The sequence below is a fragment of the Rattus norvegicus genome, chromosome 1 (assembly GCF_036323735.1).
Source record: "Rattus norvegicus strain BN/NHsdMcwi chromosome 1, GRCr8, whole genome shotgun sequence".
In the NCBI taxonomy this organism is placed as follows: domain Eukaryota; kingdom Metazoa; phylum Chordata; class Mammalia; order Rodentia; family Muridae; genus Rattus; species Rattus norvegicus.
This window is the reverse complement of record NC_086019.1, coordinates 35,564,326-35,581,482: the sequence shown is the minus strand read 5'-3', so window position 1 is coordinate 35,581,482 and position 17,157 is coordinate 35,564,326. Positions and strand designations below refer to the sequence as shown.

Genomic DNA, 17,157 nt, shown 5'->3' with positions numbered 1-17,157 from the left:
GCTTATGCGCCTGGAGTGCCGGAGGGAATGTACGGACAGATGTTGTGACAAGCTAGTAGTTAATGAAGGCTTGGTGAGTGACAGTCTAAACAATGAGGGAGAAATCCTGGGGTAGCTCTCAATTTATTTCAGGAAAGAGAGAAAGCCCACTCCAAATGCATCACATCCATCGGCAAAGCTCCCAGAAGACGTACCACGCTGCCCTGGGAGAGACAGGTTCAGAATGCAAGCTTTGAAAAATACTTCCAGCAATTGTTGCCAATGCTAACACATTGTTTATATTCCACTAGCTAATGTTTTTAAAAACTGGACAGGATTAAATTTGAGCCACAAGAGCTCTTAACTCTTTTGATGTCTAAAATCCAGTATAATTCCCAGAGAGAAAAAATATTATAATCAACTTGAACCTATTTCTGGGGGAAATTATGGTTCTATCTATCTATCTATCTATCTATCTATCTATCTATCTATCTATCTATCTATTTAATGTATGTGAGTACATTGTAGCTGTTCTCAGACACACCAGAAGAGGACATCAGATTCCATTACAGATGGTTGTGAGCCACCATGTGGTTGCTGGGAATTGAACTCAGGACCTCTGGAAGAGCAGCCAGTGCTCTTAACCACTGAGCCATCTCTCCAGCTCTGTTTTTTTGTTTTATGTTTTATAATTTTGTTTGGTTTTGTCAGGGACTTGAGGATAAATGTGCATACGGTTCTCAGCCTGTGGGTCAGAAACGTAAAAGTACCCTGGGTTAGGATTGCCAGCTAAGAGAGAGTAAAGACTCATGTTCCCAAGGCGAGCTCAGTTTATTGATGAGGTCTGTTGCAATGTGACTGTGATGAGGCTTCCTGTGCGACCTGTGTGTTCAGAGGTCAAGGCAAGAGGAAGCTTTTCAAGGAAAAATGACACTTTGAAACAATCATCCTAGATCGCAAGGATCAACCACAAAGGTGATGAGGCTTCAAGCCAAAATGCAACACCCCTCTGTGGGCCAGCATCTTTGATCAAGTGTTTTCTGGGTAAGGCGTGAGGGTCTGTCTGCAATTGCCCAAAAGCCTTTTCACAAGCACCCAGCTTTATTTATTTTCTTGTTGGATTGACACAAGGGATCTATTTTGATGCTGACAGCTCTAACTTATTTTAAGAATGAGGACTGACTGAAGCAGGAGGGGGTGGGGGCAACCTGTGGAACAAACACCCTTTCGATTCTGAGTCATATTTAGTGACTCCTCACCTGTGGAGTACACAGTTCATTTCCAGTGTCAGCTTTTATGTCTTACATTTAAAACTTCAATGCTTTGGAGTTTTATTGGATGGAAAACATGTATATCTTATTTTTCTCAATATTCAGCAATTTGTCTCAACATTTTTCTTATGATTGATGGAGGCTGTGATATAACGAATCGACGAACATGGCAGTGACTCTCTAAGGTTTCTGTTCTGTGCCAGTGACTTGCTTATTCAGTTCTTGATCGAAAAAATACGTTTTAAATAAGTATCTCAGTCTGTTAATTAACTGGAAAAACCTCAAAGTTGAACATTATCTTTTAAATTATACTTCCCAGCTGATGCGTTATTTCAGATAAAGCACATAAGAATTTTATAATAATCAACATAAACATAAATATATTTATCTACATTAATATTAACTCAATTTAAATCAATATATTAATATAAATCCAAAACAAAATTCCAGTAGTTTCACAAATTAAAATATATTGAATTACATGACCTTTTAGCATCTATAACAATTTTACTTAACTGTAAGTGAATATCTAAGAATTAATGTAAGTCTACAACACAAATGAACATTATCTTCATGTATTTAAAAAATTCTGTCTTGAATTATGGTGATTGCTTCACAGTGACTGTGCACACTCTCCTTAAGTAGATTGCTAATTTTTATTATTGAAAATGTATAGGCTGTTGGCAGTCAGACATGAGCACCATGCATAAGGTTGTTACTGGAGAAATATGCCCATTTTTTTTTCTCCTATGGAGGTGAGGGGTGGGAAGATGGTCACAAATACTGCATGCTTGAGTATTTGAAAATTAATGACTTTTTTAAGTCCTGACAGTGGTGGAGCTCATGGACAGCTTCATGGCATGGACAGAGGAGAAGTACTGGGGTTAATCACACGGGTGCTGGGGAGGGAATAGTAGCATTGGATGGACCCACATCTCCTGTACACTCTCAGTGCTGCCCAGATTCTTACCCTGTGTCAAAGCATTAATGTTGATGAAGTAAAGGAGGGCCTGGCCTACATTTAAAGCACAGAAGCATTGGGAAAAATTGATACAAGATTTTTCACTTTCTATAGTCCCAACTTTGGCTCTCTTAGGTAAGCTTGATGCTAGGTGGGACAGGTGGCTGAATTTGTTTTGTCCCGTGTGAACTTTGATGATGAATTTTGGTGTAGACTGAGCTCTGAATCTCCTGCTGGGCAGATCTATTATTACACAAGATTCCTGGCAATAAGAACTAGTCAGTTGCATCAAGGGAATTCTGACTTACATGGTTGGTGGCTTTGCAAATAACGATTCCTCAGGTAGACTAATGGAAAACACGAGAAGTTACCAGCTATGTGCTATTTGTGGTAGGGCTTGGCCTGACTGTAGGTAATCGGGAGGCTTCCTCAGATTGATAGAGAAAAGCCCTGTGGCCTCGTGTCCAGATGAAGAGGTTGGGGGGTTGGCAAGAAGGCAGGAGATATGGTCCTTTTCATACTTTATTTGGCATTGCTGGATTGACACTGCTGAGAGAAGAGCAGATGAGTCTGTTAGTCCTGCCTTTTGCAGACCCGAAGAAGCACTTCAGAGGGTCAATGTCCAGCCTGCTCTAGTGAGCTAAAGTCAGAGATAGGAAAGATGCTTAGTATATAGTGTGCGATCTGAACATGGCTGCTTTTAATGCACATATCAGCATTAAAGTAGAAATGACTGCTGTTATGATCTATCCTGTTAATGGTAAGTTACATAATTACACATAGTATAAAGTAAATACCTGTGTTGTATTTAGAGCTTCAAGAAAAAAAGGGAAACAAGTGGATGGTTTTCAGCTTTATTCATTGTTGCTGGAGTTTATCACTGGCAATATAATTCGTTAGAAAGTTACTAGCTTCCCAGCATCTGGAGTCCATTACTAAGCAGATTTCCTTGTGCTTTTCTGGTGAGTAATAGACCACTCTCCCTCTTCTTCTCATCTAATGCCATCACATACAATTCTCAAGTCAGTGTTGGTAGAGTAGACATCTCCTCTCCATTTTCGTGGGAGTACTCCATTTTTTCACTGTCAAATATACTGTATTCTGATTTCTAATAATCTATTTGATTATTAAGAAAATGACATTCGGGGTTGGGGATTTAGCTCAGCGGTAGAGCGCTTGCCTACCAAGCGCAAGGCCCTGGGTTCGGTCCCCAACTCCGGAAAAAAAAAAAAAGAAAGAAAGAAAAGAAAATGACATTCTCAGCCCTGTTTTAGAAGCCTTTTTAAAATATAGTCATGAATATCAGACTGTATTTTTGTGTCTATTGACATATCCTACATCATTTAATCCTTGACCTGTTTATTGATTCAAGAATTATAGAGCAGGTCCAGCACCATGGGTGGAGTCAGCTGTTGATGTCCTCATTGTATATCTGCTTTAGAGTGACTACTAGCAACTACATGGCCAGGTCAACATTAGGCTCTTTAAATCTCCTCTCCAAATGAAACGAGTCCAACACTCTTCAATTTAGCCTCAGCCAGATTCTTAAGGTGAAGGCAAAAAGCAGCCACATTCTTTACCAAAACAACAACACATTGGTCTCCAGCCTTGCTGTGAAACCTCTTGCTTATGTCTCCATTGTACACCTTGCTCTCAGCACTGTTTCTGCCAAGCTCCTACTAGGATCGCCTATTGAGACCCACTTAGAGTATTCAACCACTTTCCAGTCCAAAGTTCCAAGATCTTCTATGTTCTTCCAGAAAACAGCATGTCCAGGCCTGTCATAGCAATGCCCTACTCCTGGTGCCAATTTCTGTCTCATTTACTTTTCTATTGCTGTGACAAAACACCATGACCAAGGCAACTTGTCAAAGAAAACATTTAAATTGGAGCTTGCAGTTGCAGAGGGATAGAGTTCATGGCTAGCATGGTGGGGAGCCTGGCAGATCCACAAACAGAAGGCAGAGAGCTAGCTGGGAGTGTCTTAAGTTTTGAACCTCAAATCACATCCCCAGAAAAACACCTCCTCCAACAAGGCCACACCTCCTAATCCTTCCCAAACAATTCTACCAACTGTGGCCCAAGCATTCGAATATATCATCCTGTGGAGGAGAGAGCATTCTCATGCAGACCACAGTTTCTGTGTACCGACAATAAAGATGGAGAAGGTGAAGTTTAAAAAGTCTAACACTAAATGGGTCATGCAGCAATACTAAAGTCATTAAAAGGGACTGGTGTGTGTGTGTGTATAAGAGGGCTGTTATAGACGTGTGGGAAATGAGATAGATGTATGGGTAAAGAGTAACCAGATGCATTATATACATATATAAAATTGTAAAAGTATGACCTTAGGAGCTGGAGAGATGGCTCAGCGGTTAAGAGCATTGACTGCGGGGCTGGGGATTTAGCTCAGTGGTAGAGTGCTTACCTAGGAAGCGCAAGGCCCTGGATTCGGTCCCCAGCTCTGAAAAAAAGAACCAAAAAAAAAAAAAAAAACAAAAAACAAACAAACAAAAAAAAAACCCATTGACTGCTCTTCCAGAGGTCCTGACATGGCGGCTCATAACCATCCATAGTGGGATCAGATACCCTCTTCTGGTGTGTCTGGTGTACACAAACACACACACACACACACACACACACACACACACACACACAATCTAGAAGTAGATTTATCAAAATGCATACCTTGAGCTAGATATATGCTCGGAGGTTGGAAGTGCATATTGCTCTTACAGAAGACCAGTGTTTGAGCCAGTGCCCATGTCAGGGCTGATGGCTGCCTGTGTTCAGGAAGATCTGACTCCTCTGGTCTCCCTGGACACTTGCACCCACTTTCACATATACATAACTAAAAACAAACCTTTAATAAATGTGTACAAGGGGCTGGAGAAATGGCTCAGTGGTTAAGAGCTCTGACTGCTCTTCCAGAGGTCCTGAGTTCAATTCCCAGCAACCACATGGTGTCTCACAACCATCTGTAATGGGATCCGATGCCCTCTTCTGGTGTGTCTGAAGACAGCTACAGTGTACTTACATATAATAAATGAATAAATAAATAAATAAATCTATCTTTTTAAAAAAATGTGTACAAGGTCTCAGTCCTACACAAAGCACTACAGGTAGCTAAGGAATACTGACATCAGAAGAAATAAGCTCCCCCAGGGAAGAGCACGCCAATTGTTACCCAATACCAGGCAGTCATCTCTGAAAACATACATACAGGTAACATTATACAGACGAAGCAGGTTGTACTCACACATTTACGATGTATATACATATATGCATATAATAACAGTGAAAAAGAGGCCATGAATCTAAAAGCAACTGTCTTAATTAGGGTTTTACTGCTGTGAATAGACACCATGTCCAAGGCAAGTCTTATAATGACAACATTTAGTTGGGGCTGGCTTACAGGCTCAGAGGTTCAGTCCATTTTCATCAGGGCAGGAGCATGGTAGTAGTGTCCAGGCAGGCATGGTGCAGAAGGAGCTGAGAGTTCTACATCTCCATCTGCTACTAGCAGAATACTGGCTTCCAGGCAGCTAGGACAAGGGTACTAGCCAATACCCACAGTGACACACCTACTCCAACAAGGCCACACCGAATTGTGCCACTCCCTGGGCCAAGCATGTACAAACCACCACAGGGAGCAAGGAGGGGTGTGTGGGAGATTCTGGAGGGAGGAAGGGAAGGGGAAATGACAGACTTCTATTAATCTCAAAGCACAAATGACAAGTAAAAGAACTAGAAGCGAGTATCTGAGTATCTTTTCTGTTACTGTCACATAACACTCGGACAAAACCAGCAGAAGAGAGAGAGTACTTACATTATCTCAAAGTCGTCTCCAGGGGAGGAACTTAAAGAAGGCAGCACATCAATCTATAGCGCAGAAACAAAAGTGATAAATTAATGAATACTAGAGCTACTTTTGCTCTCTCCCCTTTTAAAAATTCCAGGATCTCCTGCCCAAGAAGGCCTCTCTAAGCAGTCAAGATACTCCCCTATAGACATGCCCACAGGCCACCTTATCTAAACATGAAACCTTTTTGCCAGGGTGATTTTAGTTTGTGTCCAGTTGGGAGTTAAAGCTGGCCACAGCAATGTGTATGCAAAGGGCAAACCAGGAGAGGCATATCATCATCATGGATTAGAAGAAGCCACATTCTATCCAAGGGATTTGAGGGTTCAAACCATTCCTAAGTAAAAGTCCACCATGATTATTCTTGCAGAAATTGACAAACTGATTCTAAAACATACATGGAAATACAGAACCACTACATTGACAAAGACAAGCTTAGGTCACAAGAACAAGGTTGGGAAGCTTTGTTCCCTCACACCGTCAGCCTTTTAGAGGTATGTACCTTGTAGGTAGCACACATGGATTTTGCGTGCCATGGGGTGTCACACCATTTTTAAAACTCTCATTGATAAACTTCTGCTTATGTCCTAAATTCATGTTCTTTCCTCTTCCTTCCCTATATTTGGCATAGCAGGAACATTTAATATTCTCTGTCCTTTAGTCCTCAGTTAGTAGCTCGGATTTTTAATTCTAGAAACGATTTTATTGGTATTTTAATTCATTGTGAATACATGCATGCCATTCCTGGTGAGGCCAGAAGAGGGCAGAAGATCCCTGCCATAGGTGCTGGGAATGGCGTTCCAGTCCTCTGTGAGACCAAGATGCCCTCTTAACCACTAGAATTGTCTCTGCAGCCCCTATATTGATGTTTTACTGTGAACTTAAGAGCTAGTCTTGTCAAACGTGCTGGTTTCTTTTGATGCTACCGATGGCCCATCTCACCCAAGCGTGCCAAACACCTGCACACACAGCACAGATTTCGGTCCTGTCCTGTTCACGGCTAACTTGGCATCTCTTACACACCAACCTTGTTTTACTGGATCTTAATCACAGGGCTGAGAATCAAGTATATATTCTTTGTAAATTACAGATTTTTTTGCTACTAAATTCTTTGTATTTTTGTGAATATGTGAATACGTGGTGTGTGTACATGTGTGGGTGTGATGCATAACATCGCACACATAACAGAAGCTAGAGAAGGCCAGAGTGTTCTCTCACGCCCTGTGCCTTATTCCCGTGGGTCAAGGTCTCTCACTGAAGCTTGCTCTAGGTTGGTGGTCAGTGAGTACCCACGATCCTCCCGCAGTGCTGGCATCACAGACATATGCACAGCCGTCTCTGGCCTTTTAAATGGGTTCTGGGAGTTGGGTCTTCATGCTTGCTCAGTGAGTGATTTAACCCTTTGCATTTTAACATTTTTCTGCTCACTAGTCCTGTGCGTCACCTTAGTCATTTCCAAGCACCGGCTCTTGATTTACGCCTGTGCTAGTCAGAGCCATCCATACCAGTGATACAGGTTTAAAAAGAAGCCTGTGTATTTACTACTCAGGGACAAAGTGGGTGTGGGCAACGATTGCTTGGGCACTTCCAGTGAGTGAACATTGAGTACATTTAAGATGCTGCGACAACAGATGTGTGTGACAGAGCAAGTAGCCAAATAAGTGAGACAGAGAGCACCCAGGTATCTTTTAGAATAAAGCCTAAATAAAATATAAAATAAATAAATAAATAAATAAATAAATAAATAAATAAAACATAAAGAAGATGTTGAATCAATATGCAACAGGATGGAAAGGATGACCTTTTCCAACAGGGAAGAGATAGGGAACAAGGCCTCTGAATTTAGTAAGCATGAGGGAGGGAAGAATGAGGGGATGAGCTCCCCACTTTCAATAAGCATGGCGAAGGGCTCGCATTTGCTGGAATGAGAGCAGATGGCAGCTGTCAGCCGCAGAGTCCACCCTGCAGAAATGGCACAGCACTGGCATCATAGAACTGTGGCCATCTTATATGGCACCATGTCTGCCAGTGAAATGAGCAAGTGTGAAGGTGTTGAGAACTAGAAGACATGACACATTCGTCCATGCAAAGGAATTCCACAGACTCCCTCTAAGAAGGAGGTGCTGTCAAAATCGAGTCAAGCCAAATGCCAGCATAGACAGGAGAGAGGATGCTCAGGGCCCATCACCAGCTATGGGGCTCTGGGCAGTTGACAGATGCTGGGGTGATGGCTCTTTGGCCTCTGCTAAATTGCTCGTGTCCCAGTAGAAGACCTCATACCCGTTTACATATAGGCAATACAACTGAACGCAGTGTGTTATTATAAATAAAAAATAGCATGGAGCTGGGGGGGGGAGGTGTTCGGAGGGTTTGGTTACAATGGAGAATGAGAGATGGCTATAATTAAAGTGCATTATAGATATGTACAAAGTCTGCAAATAACAAGTGAAAATGCTCTCTAACGTGTTGCTAGTCTAGGGATCGATTACAACGATTTCCAAACAACACAAAACAAACAGTTTTCCATGATTCCTCTTGTCCAGAAAAAGAAATATGTGCGCAGGCATGCAAACCAAGCTATAAAAACCACTGACATTTTCATTCCTTGTGGCGGTCACAAGAAGCTGCCACGAGTTTACTGCTTTGACGTCATGGAGATTTGTCACCTGGCAGTTCTAGAGGATGGGAGCTCAAACTTGGTTTTGTTGGCTAGCGGTCGGGTGCAGGTGGGGGACGGGCTCTGGAGAGAATCCCATTCCTTGTTTCTCAGCTTCTAGTGGGTGGACATCCCAGGTGAGCGTCCCTGGCTTGCAGTCCCTCCTCTTTCCTCAGAGGGCACCATCATCTGCTGCCTCATGTCCCAGATGTGACCCTGATGCCTCCCTCTTGAAAGGACCCTGTAGGATGATGTCGTCATGCAGTGAAGGCAGGTACAGGATAGAACGAGGCCTGTCATTGGATGAGAAGGAAGGATGGGTGGGAGAAAAGTTTTAGATGAGGAGGAGACTGGAGCGAGAGGAGAGAGCAGCCGAGAGAACATGGCAGTGGATGTTAAGATTTCTCTCTGCACATTTACAGATTGTTAATGACTATTCTTTTTTTCTTTTTTTTTCTCTTTTTTTTTTTTCCGGAGCTGGGGACCGAACCCAGGGCCTTGCGCTCGCTAGGCAAGCGCTCTATCGCTGAGCTAAATCCCCAACCCCCTTAATGACTATTCTTAAGGGATGGATGTATACAGGGTTTTGTGTTGCCTAGATGGGCAAATTACATCTTATCTAGACGGGCGGTTTGTATCCTTATCAATTGGTTGTAAGTTAACTATGTGGATGTACTGTACATGGAGCATGTAACACATGAATCTGGTTGTGAGTTAACTATGTGGATGTACTGTACATGGAGCATGTAACACATAAATCTGGTTGTTGGGTTCCAGTTTGCTGAGTCATGATTTCACTGGGTAGTTCGGAGTGTGAGCAGGGCCTGTGACAGGAAGCCATGCCAGGCTATAGAATGCTTGGGGCTGGCATGGCCCACGGAATGCAAGTCTCAGGCATGGTAACAACCCACCGAGGGGACAGTGTGTGAAAGCGGTAACAGAGAAACAGCTAGAGCAGGCAGTTCCCACGCCGAGTGGGAACTCGAGGGAACCAGGACATGCGCCCTTTTTAATTTTACTGCAACAGGACCCCTGTGGTATCATTGGATCATCTGAGCACATGGGTATATTATGCCCTGCCAAGAGCCTTACTCACAGCGGCTAAGTCCCTCTGGCCATGTTTCCAGGTATCCTTGTTTTAGGACAAAAGCATCATTTACTTGACAACAGCTGGGGAGGAAAATAGGGACTAAAAGAGAAATACTACTGTGGCTGCAGTACCCTGGTGTGCCCCGCCCACACCAATACAGATAGCTTATGAGAAGCAGGAAATTGAGAAGCTAACCTCACTGTGTCTGTGCTGTGTGTGAGTGAGCATGTGAGCTTGTGAGCCTGCAAGAAGGTGTGGGCAAACGAGAGAATGTTTTAATATGAGTATACGACTGTGTTGTCACAGGTATGAGTGTGCATGTGTGTGTGTTTGTGTCCATTGGAGTTGTGGATGAAGAGAAGGAAATCGTACTCTTTAAGAAACATCTGGGGCTGGAGAGATGGCTCAGAGGTTAAAGCACTGACTGTTCTTCCAGAGGTCCTGAGTTCAATTCCCAGAAACCACATGGTGGCTCACAACCATCTGTAATGAGATCCCATGCCCTCTTCTGGTGTGTCTGAAGACAGCTACAATGTACTCACATACATAAAATAAATAAAATAATAAATAATAATAAATAAAAATAATAAAGCTTTAAGAATCATCAGAGCTTTTAAAACACTGAACCAGAAATGATGAGTGAAGTCTTTAGACTGGGTTGTGGTCATGTGACTAAGTGGGTGGTCCTACGAGTAAGCAGCTCTCCACTTACCTTCCCAGTCCATGTCCCTCATCCTTCACAGCTCACAGGATCAGCATTAAGGAGTCTTCCCACAGCGTCAGCTTTTGACAGTCTGAACCCAAAGCCAGTCTCTTGTTCCTTTGCAGCCCTGGCCCCACGTAGGCTGTTTCTCAGCTCTGGGCTTCAGCCTTGCCCTGCCACAAAAGCCTCTCCAGGGGGCGCTGGAGAGCTGGACAGGCTTACAGGAACTTCTCTGCGATGATGGGTATTTAAATTTTAACAGACACATGCTAACTCCTTCTCTAGTTTCAGGTATTAGACTATATTGTCTATTTTAAAACAAATTCACATACAGTAATAATTCTTATGGGGTTGAATGCTTCTGAACCTAGCTTGCTGAAATCCTTGGTAGAACCAAGAGTCCTGTTGCATTTGTTCTTTTACATTTGTTATTTTTATTTTTGAGACTATAATAAAATTACATTTCTCCCTCCCATTTCCTCCCACCAAGCCCTCCCATCCACCCCTCCCTGATTGCCTTCAAATTCATGGTCTCTTTTTTCCACTAATTGTTACTGCATGCATGTTTGCCTCTGTGTGTATACAATATATGTATATCCCTAAGTGCAACCTGTTTGCGTCATGTTTGTATATTTTCAGAAAGGCTTTCCTAGAGTCCTTTCTTTGACCTAGAACTGGCAAAGGCCTGGCGCTGTCCATGGTGGTAAACCCTTCCGGCAGATGGAAAAACCCTGCTTTTATGAATGATTCTGGGCAACCAAGTGCATGCAGTAATTTATAGCTTTTAATTTGGATTCTACAAAAGGATGAGGAGGAAGATGAGGAGGAAGAAGAGTAGGAGAAGGAGGAGGAGGAGGAGAAAGGAAATAAAGTAGGAAGAGGAAGAAGAGGAGGAAGGGAAGAGGGAAAGGAAGAGAAAGAGGAAGAAGAGGAGGAGGAAGAAGAAGAGGAAGAGAAAGAGAGAAGAGGAAGAGAGAGGAAGAAGAGGAAGAAGAGGAGGAAGAGGGGAGGAAGAATAAATGGCAGCTACTTCCTAGAAGAACTATGCCTCTGAGCTGGCACACATGTTGGCTGACCTTGAGTCATCTTTTTGGATACCCAAGGGACTGAGCAGGGCTGTCGGGCCCAGGACACCCTGGGGAGGTTTGGATAGCCCTGGCCCTATGCAAAAGCATTTCAGTGTCTATGTAGAGTTCGGCTGCTTGTATCAAATTATAATCACTATCTTCTTGCACACTCACATCTGAGCTGCCCTATTGTGCTGCACACTAAAGGTACTTAATTATCATCAACCCCAAATGAGCACAAGAAAGGGAAGAGAAGGAGACAACTGGGGTTTCACCTTGGTGATCTCGGCCTGTGCTCTTCCTGCTTGGGCACAACACAGCACTCTGTTTCCCAGCATGCTCCTGTGTGTCAGGAGCCACCTGACCTCTGCAGCACCCACTCAGCAATGAAGTGCTCGGTGTATGGTGTGAAAAGCACCATGCCCACTAATAGAAACTTGGGGCATCTGTGACTCTAAATAGCACACTCAGGTGCTAAGTGTTGCCTCTGAAGTCCTGGGATACCCTCAGGGTAGAGCATCACTCCAGTTGTAGGTGTAATGACACTCAGTAACTCTTCCTTTCCTTAGGAAACATTATCACACTGTGCTTCAGACTGCTCAGTACCAAAGACATAATCTTCCATACTAAGAGGGTGAGTCTGTGAGAGTGAGCTTGCAGTATTCCCTTCCACCACCTCTGCCTGTCATGAACTTGAGATGCCTGTTGTAGATGAAGCTGTATTCTCCTCTAGCCAACGTGTTAAAGCCTTAATTCTCATTTAAGACTGGAATTGGAGGTAGAAGCTTTTAGGGGTAAATAGGTTAAATGGGGTCACGGAGTCAGGGCTCATATGACGGGACAGGTGTACCTTATAACAAGAGACAGCAGAGGTCACTGTGTGTGAGTATGGAAAGGCTTCCTGTAAGCACGGCGGGAAGAAGCCTTTTTTGTTAGGCAGAGAGGCAGAGCAACAGACAGAAGAGTCCCCCTTCCATAACACAGCCCTGCTGGTGCCTAACTCATAAGATGCCATTGTTTAAGCTGCCCGGAGTGTGATATTTCATCACCGCCTCTGAGCAGCGCAGCACCGGTCTCTTCCTGATCATCAAATCCAGCCTGCAGGATTCAGGCAGAGGGAAGAGTATGCTGTTTCACAGGACATCAAAACACCGAAACATCTGCACGTTCTCACAGGCAGATTAAGGCAGAGGGAAGAAAAGGGAGCATCATTCTAAGGGAAGACTGTAGAGGGACACTGCTGGGCCTGAGAGGTCAGAGGAAACCTCTGGCATTTGCAAATTAGAAGGAAGACAACGGCATTTGTCAGAGTTTTGTGCATAGCAAATACCAGGCACTGGGCTGATGCCCAGTAATGATGCCAAATGAGGACAAATGGCTTTCTACTGGGACCACACGTACCCCATGGCTTCTGAGAAGACCCTATGAGTAAGTTAAATGTGAACGTAGATCTGTTCAAATTACAGAAAGAGAATGAGCCGGTCAAAGACCTGAGATGCTGCTGGCACCTTTCGAATCCCTGCAGACCACTCTGGACTGCACTGTTGCTTCTGCTTTCTTAATTTAGATGCAAGTAAATGTTCAAAGACACCCACTTGCCCTCTTCTGTTGAACCAGCACATGTAGCAGCGCCAGGAGCGATAGGCATGGTCTTCCAGTTGCTGCCTGTGTGTATCCCAGTTGCTATTGTTAAGGCTCTGGGCAAGAATCGCACAGCAAGCCCATGGCCAGCAGGACCCACTGTGGGATTTAGGCCAATCCTCTTTTTCCATTTGCACAACACAAGCCTCACTATGAGCACTCAAACAGTGGCACTATTATTCCCAAAGATCAGCCTCGCTTTGAAGCCATTGTCTGGTTCTCAGAAGGCTGAGCATTCTTGTCCCCTGTCCCCTGTCCATCTATCTGCCCTGCTAAATACATGCTGGCCCTGTATGAGAAAAGCCTCACAAAACGCATGTGTGGCCACTTTGCAAGACCCTTATCTGTGTAAACACTCTCCTCCGGGGCTCTGGACACACAGGCCATGTCCGCCTAGCTCCCTCTTACACTCTCTGTTTCTAGTGGTATCCCTGGCAGTGAGGAACTTTCTGAGTAAACGAGCCAGTTCAGGCAGGGTGGGTGGGAGGAAAGAAATACAGTCAGCCCTAAGCCTCATGTGGAGACCGGCAATCTATTTGGCCATACACAGTGTTCAATGCCCAAGTTTTTGCTTTCTGCCTTGGGTTCCTCGGTGGGTGGCAGTGTGGTAGGACCAGCTGCCAACCTTGGCCTCTCATAGCCTTTGCTTATCATTTCTCCTCCCCTTGCTGATCACCACCTTAAACCCAAGGGGTACCTCAGCTCTAGTGAGGAGCCTGAATCAAACACTGAAATGCTCTGCAAAGGGCCCGCACCACAGACCAGCACACTTGACATTTGCTGCACGCACAAGAGGCAGTGGAGGTGGAGGCCAGCCCTGTCTACCCAGAGAGCTCCAGTCTAGGCAGTGGCTGGCAAGACCCAATCTTTCCAAAATAAAATTTAAATTTAAAACATGTTTCTCTGGGCTCAGAGGGTGAAGGCGCTTGCCACACAAATCTGACGGTGTGAATTCAACCCCCAGATGCTCGGTGGAAGGGGAGAAATGTCATCTGACTTTGACAATTGAGATGTCCTGAAACATACATACCACACCACACAGGCATATGTATATAGTAACAACATTTAAGCAGTTTTCCCAGCTGCTTTGGAGGCTGAGATAGAAAAATTGTAAATTCTTGACCAGTCTGGACTACAGAGAAAGACTCAAGTCTCAATAAATAAATAAATAAATAAATAAATAAATAAATAAATAAATAAATAAATGAAATGCTAAGTTTTCCTTATTCTCCTTCCTGCTTTCTCTCAGTTATTTATTTATTTATTTATTTATTTATTTATTTATTTATTTATTTATTTATCATTTACTGCATCCACTATTGACTGTGAATGGGTTCTGGCTAGGCACTTGTTTGGCACTGCCTACATATGGAGATCAGAGGAAAGCTTGTAGGAATCAGTCTCTCCTTCTGTCATGTGAGGTCCTGGGGTTGGGACTCAGGTTGTCAGGCTGGTGTCAATCAAGCGCCTCTGCCTGTTGAGCCATCTCACTGGCTCCAGTGGCTGATTTTCAGTAAAGTTTCTTTAGAAATTTATGCACTGGTTGTTCTGTAAATATAAGTTCCGAAGTCCCCCTGGGTAAGTAGGAACCCAAATCTGATTCAAACTTATGCTTTTAAATATTTGTTTTCATTTTTATATTTTGTGTGTGGTGTCTTGGCTGCATGTTGTATGTGTGACAGTGTAGCATATGCATGCAGTACCTAGGGAGGCCAGAAGAGGGCGAAACACACACACACACACACACACACACACACACACACACACACACACACACACACACTCCTGGAGTTATAGATGGTTGTTAACTACCGTGTGGGTGTAGGGAGCTGAATCCCAGGTCCTCTGCAAGAGCAGCCAATGTTCGTAACTGCCGAGTCATTTCTCCATGTCCTTAGTGGAGCTTAGTGTATGTTTAGCTTCCTTGGAAATTGCCAGGTTGTCTTCCAAAGCGGTCGTACCATTTTGACTTCCTCGAAAGGTCTTTCAGCCCTGCATTCTGGCAGCATTTGGTTTGTTAATATTGTGGATTTAGTCATTTAAAAGATCATGTGTCATTATATCTCATTGCTCTGGTTTACAGTTAGTTCCCTGATGACATAGCAGATAGAGCTTTTCATGGGTGCGTGCTCAATTCTGTATGTTTATCCCATTGGGTTTATTGGAGATATTTCTGATTCAAAGCAAAAAGGATCACTTCTTATCACAGGAGAAATAGTTCTGGACCATTTAAGCCATTCTTCTAACTCATCTTTCAAAGCTGATAGGGAGGGACTCATGCCAAATATTTCCTTTTTAGATGCTTTCAAATTAGGCAGCACAGTCTGCACTAAGAACAGTCAGGAGGAATTGATGGTCTCCCAGCGTAGCTGACTGGGGAAGACTCTCCTAGCCACACGCAGCCTTTGAGAATAGAGTGTGGTTTTTTTCAATGGGGAAGCAACCAGCCACACTCTGCACTGTGAGAAACTAATTAATTCGAGTTGGTTTTTTTCAGTCCTTCCCACGTGTATATTTTAGACTGGATTGTCTGGATTTTAGGAAAGAAAATGAGGCATTCTCTCACTGATATAGTAGCTGATGTTCCATCCTGTGAAACACCGTATTTACTGAGCCAGAAGGATGCACGCACATCTTCAGGCTCCTTCCTTCAGCAAGAGTGGAAAAAAAGCCAGGCCCAGAACTCTGCTCTGCGCACGTCAGAGTCTCCATGGCAAGGCAGGACTGACATGACACCTTCAGCAGGGATGGCCACAGATGCAAGCAGCATGCATGGGCCGACACCTGCAGTGTCCAGCTTGGCCATCCAGTTCAAGATGTCCCAGTCCCTGGAGGGGCATGGGCGATTGGCATTGTCTACTTGAAGAAGCACATTGAGAAGAAGGAAGCAATCTTAGGAAGCCATTGGAACAGAGTCTGGTGGGGCAGGGGTCAGTACAAGATCTTGACTAGGAGTCTGCAATGCTCAGCCCCGAGCCCAGCTATAGACTGTTTCTCTGTGTGCCCATTCTGGCTAACCTGTGATGTATATTGTATAGGCAACAATGTGGAAGTGAGATATCTATTGTTTCTAGGTTTGTCTTTGTCCAAAGGCCACTCATCTACCCTGGTGGCTTTCCCTCCATCCCAAGCAGTACTGAAAACTTTCCCAATCGTTCCCCTGCAGTACAGGTATAACGATGTCAGCCACTCTTTCTTAAGCAGTCCACAGATACTGAAGAACCCATTCTTCCCCAAAATCTATAAAGTAAGATGATTTCAAGAAGGAACAGAACACAGAGACCCAGTTGTAGCTGTAGCTGTAGCTGTAGAGACCCAGCAAGAGACCCAGCCTCCAAGAGACAAGAGACACAAACCTGGCACCCAAGAGAGGCAGAATACAGCCCAGCTCTGCTCTGTTTTCTATTTGGAGCAAAAACAATGCCTTCCCAAGGATCCAGCTGCACGAAAGGTTCAAACACCAGGTTCTCCACTGAGCACAGCCTCCTCCTCCTTTCCTCTCACCCCATCTGGATCTGCTTGTGGAAACTTCTTCCAGAATTCAGGAGACTGGCATTGCACTCAAACCTGGCTCTGCAGACAGATACTGGTCCAGTTGCCAGGACATATGCCAGGCACCCAGACAGACTGCTAAATGCCAAAGGGTATTTATATTTCTCCGGTGACTGTGAGGTTGTTTTGTGCAACACTTTTAGGAGGAGCAGGCACTGAAGCTGTAGCAAGATTACAGTGTGTCTTGCATTCTATTCCTCAGATACCAAGCTCTTTTGAATGAACTATTGTTCTCAAATTCCACCACCAGCAGTGGTGACATTTCAGCTCTGTTTTCCTCAGAGAAAGTACAGAATGACATGAAAAAGATAGAACAGGACAGGTGGACTGCCTTCCCATTTTTAAACTGGTTTGAGGTGGGTGGATAGTGTTTTG

General features: G+C 44.0%; 1 pseudogene; it reads left to right on the top strand.

Moving 5' to 3' along the window:
* Positions 1-1,676: 1,676 nt before the first annotated feature.
* On the top strand, positions 1,677-5,021 carry Rabggtb-ps2 (Rab geranylgeranyltransferase subunit beta, pseudogene 2; annotated as a pseudogene).
* Positions 5,022-17,157: the final 12,136 nt, after the last annotated feature.